This window comes from Periplaneta americana, chromosome 4 (assembly GCF_040183065.1).
Source record: "Periplaneta americana isolate PAMFEO1 chromosome 4, P.americana_PAMFEO1_priV1, whole genome shotgun sequence".
NCBI lineage: Eukaryota > Metazoa > Arthropoda > Insecta > Blattodea > Blattidae > Periplaneta > Periplaneta americana.
The window spans coordinates 149,669,047-149,682,101 of record NC_091120.1 but is presented as its reverse complement, the minus strand read 5'-3'; the positions used below and the strand labels follow the sequence as shown (position 1 = coordinate 149,682,101).

Below are 13,055 nucleotides of genomic sequence, written 5' to 3'. Positions count from 1 at the left end.
AAAATTGGATATTTATCCTTTAAAGAGGTGGAAAAATTCAAATATCTTGGAGCAACAATAACAAATAGAAATGACACTCGAGAGGAAGTTAAACGCAGAATAAATATGGAGAATGCCTGTTATTATTGGGTTGAGAAGCTTTTGTCATCCAGTCTGCTCTCAGAAGAGTTAAAAGTGAGAATTTATAAAACAGTTATATTACCGGTTGTTCTGTATGGTTGTGAAACTTGGACTCTCACTTTGAAAGAGGAACAAAAATTAAGGGTGTTTGAGAATAAGGTTCTTAGGGAAATCTTTGGGGCTAAGAAGGATGAAGTTACAGGAGAATGGAGAAAGTTACACAACGCAGAACTGCACACATTATATTCTTCACATGATATAATTAGGAACATTAAATCCAGACGTTTGAGATGGGCGGGGCATGTAGAACGTATGGGAGAATCCAGAAATGCATATAGTGTGATTTGGGAGGCCGGAGGGAAAAAGACCTTTGGATAGGCCAAGACGTAGATGGGAGTATAATATTAAAGTGGATTTGAGGGAGGGTGGATATGATTGTAGAGATTGGATCAATCTTGCCCAGGATAGGGATCGATGACGGGCTTATGTGAGGACGGCAATGAACCTCTGGGTTCCTTAAAAGCCGTAAGTAAGAATATAGTATAGTATTAATAAATATACCGTACCATAATAATAATAGTAATAATAATAATAATAATAATAATGATAATATTAATAATGATAATAATTATGATGATGATAATAATAATAATAATAATAATAATAATACACAACATTTAAAATACCGATAACGTAAATTAATGTCCTCCTCCCTTGACAAAATTCTGCGTACGCCACTGATGGTGAGATATCAAAGATGGCTGACACTTCAGTGCTATCAGCCTAGAACCTAAGGCACTAATTTTACTAAATAAACCTTCATGGCTAAAAAAAAGTGTGATGAAAACAGTAGCTTCACATACAACTCGCTCTATATGGGGGAATAACAATTATACATATTTCCGCAACATATTATCACAATCTAGTAGCTATATACAGTCACGAAGCTCAATATGTTGTAAATATGCATTCATAAATAGTTGCTAACCACTAGGATCGCTAATATCGCCTCATTACAGACAATGCGAAATAGTACCGGCACAGTCTGTTGTTCCTAGCACCCTCACAACTCAAGCTTCGTGACTGTGTATACTAGACTGTCATGCTATGTTATAGCGTTATAAAATGTACAGGCGATAAGGCATCTCAATAAAGTTAGTGAATTTAATTTAAAGTAGCTTGCCTCGTCTGAATAATATCTCTAATTTTATCAACCTAACAGCTACAAAATGACTAACTATCGCGATATCTGTAACATGCATGTATTCGAGGAAGTGCTGCCATTCGTGAAGTAAACCTAAAAGCTAGAGAATCATTAAATTTAAGCACGTGATCAAGTAATAGGGAGAGGGGATGTTAAAGTTATAACTTAGTACCTCACGTTACATTGTACTGACTATACCAAAGTGGCAATATTGTAGTTCACTTGATTATAATTTTGGTCCGGAATTTGTGTGAAATACTGAGAGAAAAAAAAACAATAACATTTTGAAAGACTATATGTGCGAGTTTGTGTATTACGAAATATCGTAGTTACGTAGTTCACTTTTTTCTGTTTATTAAATATTAAAATAGCATATAGTATACTGACAAGTGGTAAAACCTGTGTGTGTGTATTATTTATAGCCATTTATACTTTCATAGAAAACTAAGGTCAACTAGCTTCGTGAAACCTCTGAACATAATTTCATGTCAATATATTGTTTGCTTTTTTTTTAAATAATAAATAGGGTACACGTATGCCCTTTCCTTTGAAGAAAACTTGAAACTTAAGTTTTACTGTTAAAAACAGTAATTGCTTTTATTTGATTTTTCTTCTTTTCAAATTTTTCATTTATTTTCAACTATATTACAATTTTTTGTTAATATTCAGTAGTGAATAATTTTGAGGGAAAAATTGTTCCGGGGCCGGACATCGAACCTGGGACCTTTGGGTAAACGTACCAACGCTCTACCAACTGAGCTACCCGGGAACTCTACCAGGCACGATCCAATTTTTCCCTCTATATCCAAAGACCTCAAAGCGGGCTGACAACCGTCAAGCAACAAACTTAAAGTGGGCTGACAACCATCAAGCAACCAACATTGAGTGCACACTAACTCTGTGTGATTTAAATTGAATAATTTTCAGGGAAAAATTGTTCCGGGACCGGGCATCGAACCCGGCACCTTTGGGTAAACGTACCAACGCTCTACCAACTGAAATTATTCAAATCAACTTTATAGGGAGTTACACCTGAAAGCTTGATTTGCATAATACACGTCACTGTTCGTTACAGAAAACCACAATTTAAGTCGCACAGAGTTAGTGTGCACTCAATGTTATGCTGTGATATGGCTAGGGATGTGATTTTGTGTTGATTATTAGCCTCTATTTCTATTTCGATGCTTATTTTATAATGATTTCGGTGAATATTTCGTGAAAAAAGGTTTGGGTTAATATTTCGTGGCATTATCGGTTAGGATACGGCATACAAAATTAATATTATATACAACAGGTACAAGTCCGGTTGATAATGTTAGTAGTTACAAATTTCCTGATACTTTCAATAGGCCTATTATGAATATTAAATTAAATATACTTTTTTCTTGAAAAGTAGGTCTACTCCAATCATTGTTTAATATCAGTTACACATCTTTAGAAAAGTATTGAAAGCTACTGTGGCCGAACCACAAACCGGGGCAAGTTCATTCTGATCCCAAGCAGCAAATCTTACACTGGTTCGCAGCACTTAACTATACTGCTCTTGAATATAAAGGCTGAGAATAGTTTTAACATCTGAACTTTGAGAAACGAGCTTTTCGATCAGTTAAAATATCTTTACATGTCAAAAATCCTCTCTCACTATCAATGTTTGAGACAGAAAACCACAGCATTCGAAGACATGTTGAAGCGAAACAATGCTATTGTGATCCTTGTCCGATTCAAAGAGCTTGTAAATTAGAACTAACATGTAAACTCTATGGTCTTTGCAAAGGCGTTGTAGGATAGTTGTTACAGCTGACGCAAAGCTTCAGAAAACAGCCAAATTAACATTTTTATTTTATTTGAAAGGATTACTAATATGTTTGTTTTCGTGAGTGTTTCCTGAAAAAAAAAATGTTTTCAAGTACTAATTTCGTGACTGGGACTATTTCGTTGATGTTATTAGATTTCGCAACATTTCTCGGTCAAATGTTATTCATTTCGTACATTGCCTTCGTGATGTTTGTTTGTTTGTTGTTTTTTTTTTTTTTTTTTTTTCCTTTTTGCGTATTTCGTTAATGTCAAAAAACCACACCCCTACCTTTTGCGTATAAATTACACATTCCAAAATTGAGGTTGTACAGTGTATTTAAGGTAAGATTAGTAATACAAAAATATATTAATTTTTTTTTTTTTTTTTTCAAATTATTTGAACACCCAAGAAAATTGGCCACGACCCGTCAGTGCTGATGAAGGTTTGTACAATGAGAATCTGAATGTTAAAGTGGATTATCATTGAGTTTCTAAAGTACATGGTAGTCTACAATGTATGATGCGTCCTTCATCACTATTGTTGGAGTATCATTGTTCATTAGTAGGCTCCGTATTCCAGCTATCTATAAACTGGAATGAGGTTGTCTGATTCGAAGTATATGTGACGTCACACCGCAGGTACACGTATGTTCGTATGCAAAATAGTTACGCATCCTCTACACTCTTCCTCTAGAAAGTCAAAATCGGGACGCAGTCATAGTGAGTAGTCTTATCGATCACTGCTCTTACTAGTCGTATTATTTAAATAACTACATCTTTGTGGCTGATTGAAGGTTCATTGCAGAGGTAAAATGCCTTAGGTAAGACACTCAAGCGTGTAATATTGCAGGGCATAGTTGAGGATACTTGAACTAATATTTTCACTCTAAATATAGACAAAATTACATATAAATTGTGTAAAATAAACATAAAAGTGAAAAAAAAAAAAAAAAAACATTGCACTGAAAGACACTGAAATACCAGAAGGCACAGAAATTGTGTTGAATGTAATCCAAAAGAACCAGTACCATCACAGTCTGAAAATTATGAAGATTTTAACTCAACGTTAGCATGGGTTTGTTTAGTATACCATGATGTTCAGTGCTAATATCTCACTTAATAAATTAAATAACCTACATTTTAGGGAATTTCTAGAAAATTACATGGAAAATTAGTGGGGTTTTAGTGATGAGCGACATTTGCAATATTCTAATGAAACACGAAAAAAAATCAGACAATAGGAGTATCTTGTATCTACTACATCATGCACCAATAACGTCATGTGCTATTGAAAGAATTTCTTGCAATATAAAATCATTTCAAGTGACACCCGCATGTTCAAGTTCCGTAACTTACGAATGCATGTTATTATTCACTGCAAAGATCATCACGGCTCAAGCATGTGTTTACTAGTATAGCTTCAGAATGTCGGGAGTTGACTGTACTCCACGAACACGCAGCGACGCGACGACGCGATGTTTTTGTTTATATCCTAATCCGTTGCGTTACCTGTGTTCGGCGTACTATATACCCACTACAGATTATGGGGTTCCTCAAGGGTCAATAATTGGTCCCCTATTATTTTTAACAGCAATAAATGACCTTCCAGAATTCATTAAAGCAATAACAATTATGTATGCAGATGACACTACTTTCCTATGTTCTTCCTCTGCTCTAAATCAATTATATGCTCTCAACAACGACACTCTATCACAGATGGCTTTATGGTTTGAATCTAATGGTTTCTTGCTTAATCAAGAAAAAACCATCAACTTAACTTTCAGCCTAAACTATCTAATAAATAAGGACAACAAACTCAACTACACAAAATTTCTGGGACTTTTTATAGACGCCAGTTTAACATGGGATAAGCACATTGAGTACATATGCACAAAGCTATCAAGAGTTTTATATTTGCTAAAGAAATTGACTACTTGCCTTTCTCAAAATTATTTAAGATGTGCCTACTTTTCTTTCTTTCAGTCGATAATTCGATATGCCTTAATTTTCTGGGGTAATGGAATCAAAATTGGAAGCGTCTTAATTTTACAAAAGAAGGCCATTAGAATTTTATGTAAATCAAATTATCTGGAACATTGTCGGCCACTTTTCAGACAATCACGGATTTTAATAATCATAAATTTGTATATATATGATCTAGTACTTTACACTAGACAAAATATCGACAATTACTCATTAGTGGCCAATATACATGATCATGAAATTAGAAATGTTGACCAAATTAATATTCCATATTGTAGATTACAGAAGAGCAATACAAACTTTTTAATTATGGGGATGAAATTATATAATAAGCTCCCTAGTCAATATTATAAATTACCAATCAATATTTTCAAAACTAGATTTTACAATTGGTTATTAAATAATCCCATTTATTCTGTTGCTGAGTTTTTCAACACAAATTTGTATGAAATTGTATTTTAATAAATAAGTTTTAATTGCAATTTAGTTAGTTTTCTTCAATTTAAAAGTTTCAAATTATTTCATGTTTTGATTGTATTACTTAAATTTTACTGTTTCTGTTATTAGTGTTTTTTAAATGTATTTATATGTTTTTTTTTTTTCAATATATTCTGACGAAGCCTAAAACTGTATGTCTAATAGCCAAATAAATTGAATTGAATTGAATTGAATTGAATTGAATTGAATTGAATGGGCCGTATTCATAGACATTCTTAGCCCCTAGCTTGCGGTGGATGATCAGCGAACTAACGTTTTTCGTATTCATAAACCAGTATTATGATATGAATCCTGTACAAATAACCAGTCGATAGCCAAGGCTAGTTTAGCACGCTCGTAGCGCGGGCTAGCGAAATGTCTATGCATAGCAACCAATGTGTCTTTAACTTCAGTCTTTAGGTAGCTGGAATACGGAGCCTGTTCATTAGAAATTTTCATCATGGTTGTAGGCCTACTTAGGGAGAAATATTAGTGAACGTTATTGTTAAGCGTATAGAAGGAGATTGGTAAACATTTATTATTACGTAAGATGGCTCATTTTAGCTATCATAAATAATTGATTCTTTTTTCAATTCTGAAAAGTATTGTGTATGAAAGTGTTACAATTAACCTTATTTATCGTCTGCCATTGCACGAATAGTTAAAAAAAAAAAAGCTTAATCATAATTTTCTTTTTCGCGTAGAGGCTACATATCCATAGTTTTTATTTTGCCAATCGGTTATTTAATAACGCTGTTTTCTGTTGCTGCATCTTTCTTTTGTCGATGTACTTGGTAGAGATAACGACAGCGATTTTTCATCATCCATAGCGATGAGTGGCACAAAATAATACTGGCTATCTCTACTACAGCAAACAGAGGGAGCAATGAACCTCGTACGTGTTCTCTATCAGGTACGAGTAACTTACGACGACTTCCATTTCAATAGAAGCTGTAGTGGTGGGGGAAACTTTTAAAAAGAAATATACAGTGGCTGTTCTGCTAATTGTGTCAGTACGATGAGGCAGTGGATCACAAAGCAATTCTCTGCAACGTGATCGAAATGCTGAAGCATTAATTGAAAGGTAAAACCGAAGGCGAGAACATTTTCGAAGAAACACGAGCACGTCTTTCTAAACCGCAAAACAAGGTAACTGCTGTTTACGTCGCAACAGATTGTGGTTGTACAACTCCCGGAAAAGATTATGAAACCATTAAGAATTGTTTTCTTGACTCAAAACTTGAGATTCTTTTTCTGAGTAAAACCGAAGTTTCACGTAGTTCCGTTAGCCGAACTGATGGAGCATTAGATTTTCACGCCGGAGTCCTGAGTTCAAATTACACTGAACAACAAGTTTTTACTTCTTGTCTTGCTCCGAAATAAAAATAGGTGAATATTACTAATATGTATACCCTAAATCTGAATTTATAATCCAAATTGCCCCCATCATGTACCATTTTCCTGGGAAAATGAATTGCATTTTTTCTGGAAAAAAACTTCTCTTTTTCAATTTTTCACTGCCACTGTTAAAATTACAACACACTAGGGATTCAAAATTCCTCATAATACTTGAAAAATGTATACTGGATACAAAAATGATGTTACATAGTTTAGAACGCAACAACAATAAAAATATTTCATGCGTATAATGAGAAAAATCCCGGAATTTGAACTTACATTTAAAAGAATTTTCTGCATGACTTTTGTTTTTTAACTAGACCCGGGACTGTCTTTTATAAGGAATCAACAATAGCCTGCAAGCATTCTGGATGATGATCTTCCTTTATATCGCCTTTCCATTTGAGATATTTCTTGATGAAATCTTTTCCCATGCTCGTCGCTTACCGCTCCAAAATTAGGAAGAAAGAAATCCAAATGGGAAAGTAAAAAGTGTACTTTTTGAGAGACATATTACACCCCGTTTTCTCATATGCACTTGACATGGTTTCCACAATAGTTCTATGTAGGTCTAGTTGTCTGCCTAGAATTTCTAAGGAAATTTGAGAAAAATTCTTTAAAAGTGCGCCATGCCATTTTTTCTGTAACGGAAAGTTTTTTCTCAAACAGTCAGCCATAACTTTGTGAGTTAGTGAACTGATGAAAATGCACTCTTTTAATTTACTTTCACTCAAAATAGTAAACTTTTGTTTTAAATACTGAAAACCACACCCTAGTTTGTTTAGACCTCACTTTGAACTGTTATGAAATTTACTGAATAGAAGGGACCAATATCTGTTTATTTATTACAAGTACAAAAGAACATGCAAATAATCATAAGAAACCGGAAATAAGCCATAATCTCATAAATGCATTAGCTTTTGTTTTGGTTTACAATACCCAACCCGCCCCAGAGGTTTCCTGGGGAAGCGCTTATCGAAAAGTGAAATCATAGTTTATCTTAAAAACCTTACGTGGTACGAAGAAAAGAGATGCATTTTTCGGATTCAGCGCACACCAAACCATAAAGGACACATTGTTTTAATTCGGAGCAAAATTCTTATTGTTCAGTGTTATTAGTGGTGGACGAAGATAGAATCTGTTATTTCTATATTCATTTTCATCTATCAGTTACCCTGCTTAACTAAGTAACTATCTGCAAGTATTGCTTTGCATAACACTGGCATACGGAGTTACAAGTAATATTAAAATGGCTATTCATTTTATACGTAAAATACAATTTTTGTTTTATAATGGTTAGGGACCGGATTTTTATGTAATTACATATTATATTCCTTTCAACCTAACCGTATATAAATAACAAATCTTTGCGAAACTTGTAATTATCATTAATATATTAAAATTTGATACAACATATTTTTGCGTGTTTACCCCACATTACATAAATATACATATTTAGGGATTTTATTCATTTCTACTTCTCTAAAAGGAAAAAAAAAAAAAAAAAAAAAAAAAAACTTCTGCTTGGCTGTTTACAATTTTGAAATACACAGATTTAAAAAACCTTTTTACCTACCCAAGAACGAATATATTTCGGGACGAAACATAACATCCTTAGTTCCAGGAATTAGTAGAGGTACTCACCCCATACCGCCCACTGTAAATATGAGTGAACAAAAGGCAGCCTTTCTCATACAACTACCTTGTATTGTAAAAATCACTCGGGAAACATGTTGCCTTCATGCGGTGGAGTGGGACGAGGACGACATGATTTGTCTCGAATTATAATTGTTCTGCACACGTCTTAACAAGCCGTTCCCATGCAATTTGCAACCTTACCCACCCTCTTCCTAATCCTTCCAGGGAAAACCCGTGTCAAGTCTGGCATGAGCCGCAATAAAGTAGCCGAAGTTTGAAAAAAGCTGGAGTAAAGGAACAAACTGGAAAGTTGTTGAAAGATTAAAATAAATAGGTTTTCAGGTTATTGCTTGACCTCTTTACTTTAAATTTAGTAGACCAATACGGTAATGTTATTTTCCGAGGAATTAGGAAGTATGCTTCTCGGCTGGAATAATCCTACCCTTCTGAATGAGACAGGAATGTCACTTTTCAAACAACAGTTTGTAAATGCCTATAGTTTGAGGTTTTAATAGGTACTTTGTTTCTTATAGGGAGCACGTAAAAATGCATGTGTCCCACATATCCTCTATTTTCTCCTAATCCAGTAAAGCGTTTTGTCATTCATTTCACTCAGTTCTCTAGTTTCAGTACTTACAGTATAAAGTGCAAGTGAGTTTATCTACTGCTTTTAACTAACTAAAATGGCCCCTGTATCTTCAACCCTAACGACAAAAATAAAATCATGGATTGCAATGGACGAAGCTTTCACTACAGATGGAAAAATAGTAATGTGTCAAGTGTGCGGTAAAAAAGTCGGGTGCTCTATGAAATCACAACTGGAGAGTCTTTCCTATCCTATACCTGCCAGAAATTGATATTAAATATTTTCATGATTTTACATATTTTGGTACATATTCAGTTTATTTTCTTTACATAAATATGTACACATTTCAAACCTTGATATTACATAAAAATCCGGTCCCTAATAATGAGCATGATTTGAAGGCAAGAATTGGCACTTCCTTAGGCTATCTAGTTACTCTATCACCCGAACAAAACATAGCGTATATCCGTCCTTGAAACGTCAGGACTGAGATAGTGGTCCGGTTAAATAAGAGCAACTCCTTCCCATTAGCTGCAACGGCAGCAAGAAGCGTTCATTTGTCATGTTGACATGGTGACAGGAATTGTAACACACTGCCTGATTGGAATCGGTCATAATGCTACTTACAACTCGTTTCGCAACGTTCGGGAGGGGGGAGGAGGGTAGGCCAGCTCATCTTATCAATTTATTATTGAGTGCACTGTCAACAAACCATTATTACTTTCTAGGGCAGCTCAGGACTGCGTCGTCTTTCTAAAATGACCCATCTACTTGATATCATTGTTGCATTAAAATTTGAGACATTTAATTTTCAGGCAATAAAACCAATTTTGCTTCAACCTCTAAAGAATTAAGGTAAATTTATAATAGTGCATATATTTATTAGTGGAGCCCGGATGTTAGGCATTTATAACAGTTAAAATAGGCGGGCTAAAAAGGCAATAAAACGTAAAAAAGCACAATAATGTTTGAAAAAAGGCATTATAAATTTTAAAAAGGCATAATATACCAACATAACTCACATATTTACTTCGTAGGTGACGCATGTTGATTTATAAAATACCTTTCTTCGTAATTGTCTTTTCACAAACCTTGCATAACAAAACTGTTCCATCGGTTGAAAACACACGGGCACCAAATTCACTAACGTAAGCATGAAGTTTACTTTTCAATGGTTTACTGAATTTAGGCATTCTAGCTAACCGATCTTATACCTTCTGTCACCCGACAATAACTGACTGTTCCTCATTCAAATTTCTTTCTCCTAGAATAATAAACATGGGTAGCACAAATTTCTAACAGTAAGATTTGACAATATGAAAGCAAACAATTGAAAATGCTACGTGACAACTTCTATGAAAACGAGCTTAATATTTAAAATTATAAAGCTGATTGTTGGTATCGTGAAGACATGACAATATTATATTTGTAACTGTGGATTGTTGATCATTATTCATATTACACCAATAGTATTAAAGCACGATTATTAGCAGATTAAGCACCGAAATAAATTACTTCTATTTGCTATTGTTAGTAAAGTTAGTCATTGTTTCAAATATTTAAATTGTATACACATTACATTACAATTAATTAGAAAATTGCAAATAAACAAGAAATATTGCTTATAAAATGACAAAAAGGCAATTTTAGTAAGAAACACCTTAAAAAGACAAAATATCACTTTGATTTACTCCAAATCACATTTATATCTATGCAAATAATAATTTACTTCCACCCAATAAAAATTCATTTTGCCAAACATCAGGGCTCTATTTATTAGTATATTTTTAATTTTCCAAGGTTGTATTTATGCGTAGATTTAATAGGATTTTAGGTCGTTTAACATGCAGACATCTTTGGAATCTGCTGTTCTAAAATTACATATTGAAGACGAGACTATTGAGAAACAAGAGGAAAGATTAGAAGCAAAAATTTCAGTCCCAACAACTGTCGAGCCATTGCCATCTACATTATATTACACACACAACATGACAAGTTATGCATGTGACCTAAAGGAAGTGAAATACAGCGCAGTTTTATAAACTCTTAAGATGACTTCAGCATTGTTTATTTTTTAATGGCAAAGTAGAGGAAAAAAAAGTCTATAAGATTAATGATGGAACTGGCGAAAGACGAGAGGACGACTGCAGGCTAGAGCCACGTGTGGACGGTCGGAAGCAGAGCGTGACGTGCGTCGTTGTGTTATTAACACCCTGCAGAGGAACTTGCCTCGCTGAATTATGGGAAAGCGTGCCCAGTACGTATTTATACTGTAGACAACCACTCTGAAAATGCTGACAAGCGATCTAGTTACCTCGTAATGAAGAATGCGTCATATACCAGTACATACGTTGGGCACATTTATATACGCAACGTACATACATACGTACATACATGCATACATACATACATACGTACATACACATACGTACGTAGCTTACATACTTACGTGCGTACACATACATAATAACATGCATACCATGGGTACATACTAAATATACCACACATTAATTACCATGCCATCATAACTTATCATACATTACGTCAATGTCATACCATAACTTATCATACATTACAGTATGTACTATACCATATCGTACGTGTAATGCCATATCATAGGTTACCATAAATTACGCACCATACCATAACTTACCATACATTACAGATGTACATACCATATTATACATTACGTACCATACCATACCTTACGTACAATGCCATACAATTACGTACCATATCATGCATTACGTATCATACCATATCATACATTACGTACTATATTATGCTGTACATTACGTATTATACCATACCATACATTACGTACTATACCATACCATACATTACGTATCATACCATACCATACATTACGTATCATACCATACATTTCGTACCATACTATACCGTACATTACGTACATACCATACATTACGTACTATACCATACCATACATTACGTACTATGCCATGCCATACATTACGTATTATACCATACCATACATTACGTACTATACCATACCATACATTACGTACTTACCATACCATACATTACGTATTATACCATACCATACATTACGTACTACACCATACCATACATTACGTATTATACCATACCATACATTGCGTACTATACCATACCATACCATACATTACGTATTATATCATACCATACCATATATTACGTACTATATTATACCATACATTACGTATTATACCATACCATACATTATGTACTATACCATACCATACATTACGTACTATACCATACCATACATTACGTACTATACCATACCATACATTACGTACTATGCCATAGCATACATTACGTACCATACCATACCATATATTACGTACCATACCATACCATACATTACATATCATACCATACCATATCATACATTACGTACCATACTATATCGTACATTACGTACCATACCATACCGTACATTACGACTATACCATACCATACATTACGTATTATACCATACCATACATTACGTACCATACCATAGATTACGTATCATACCATAGATTACGTATCATACCATACCATACTATATCATATATTACGTACCATATCATACCATACCATACATTACGTACCATACTATATCGTACATTACGTACCATACCATACCGTACATTACGACTATACCATACCATACATTACGTATTATACCATACCATACAATACGTACCATACCATATATTACGTACCATACCATAGATTACGTATCATACCATACCATATACATTACGTACCATACTATATCATATATTACGTACCATATCATACCATACCATACATTACGTACCATACCGTACCATATATTATGTACCATACCATACCAAACATTAC

The 13,055-nt window shown here is 34.0% G+C and overlaps 1 protein-coding gene across 2 annotated transcripts in view; it reads left to right on the top strand.

Moving 5' to 3' along the window:
- The window catches only part of LOC138698318 (E3 ubiquitin-protein ligase Siah1-like), a 538,667-nt gene that overhangs the window by 262,403 nt on the left and 263,209 nt on the right, over positions 1-13,055 (top strand). The gene's annotated exons all lie outside the window — the stretch shown is intronic.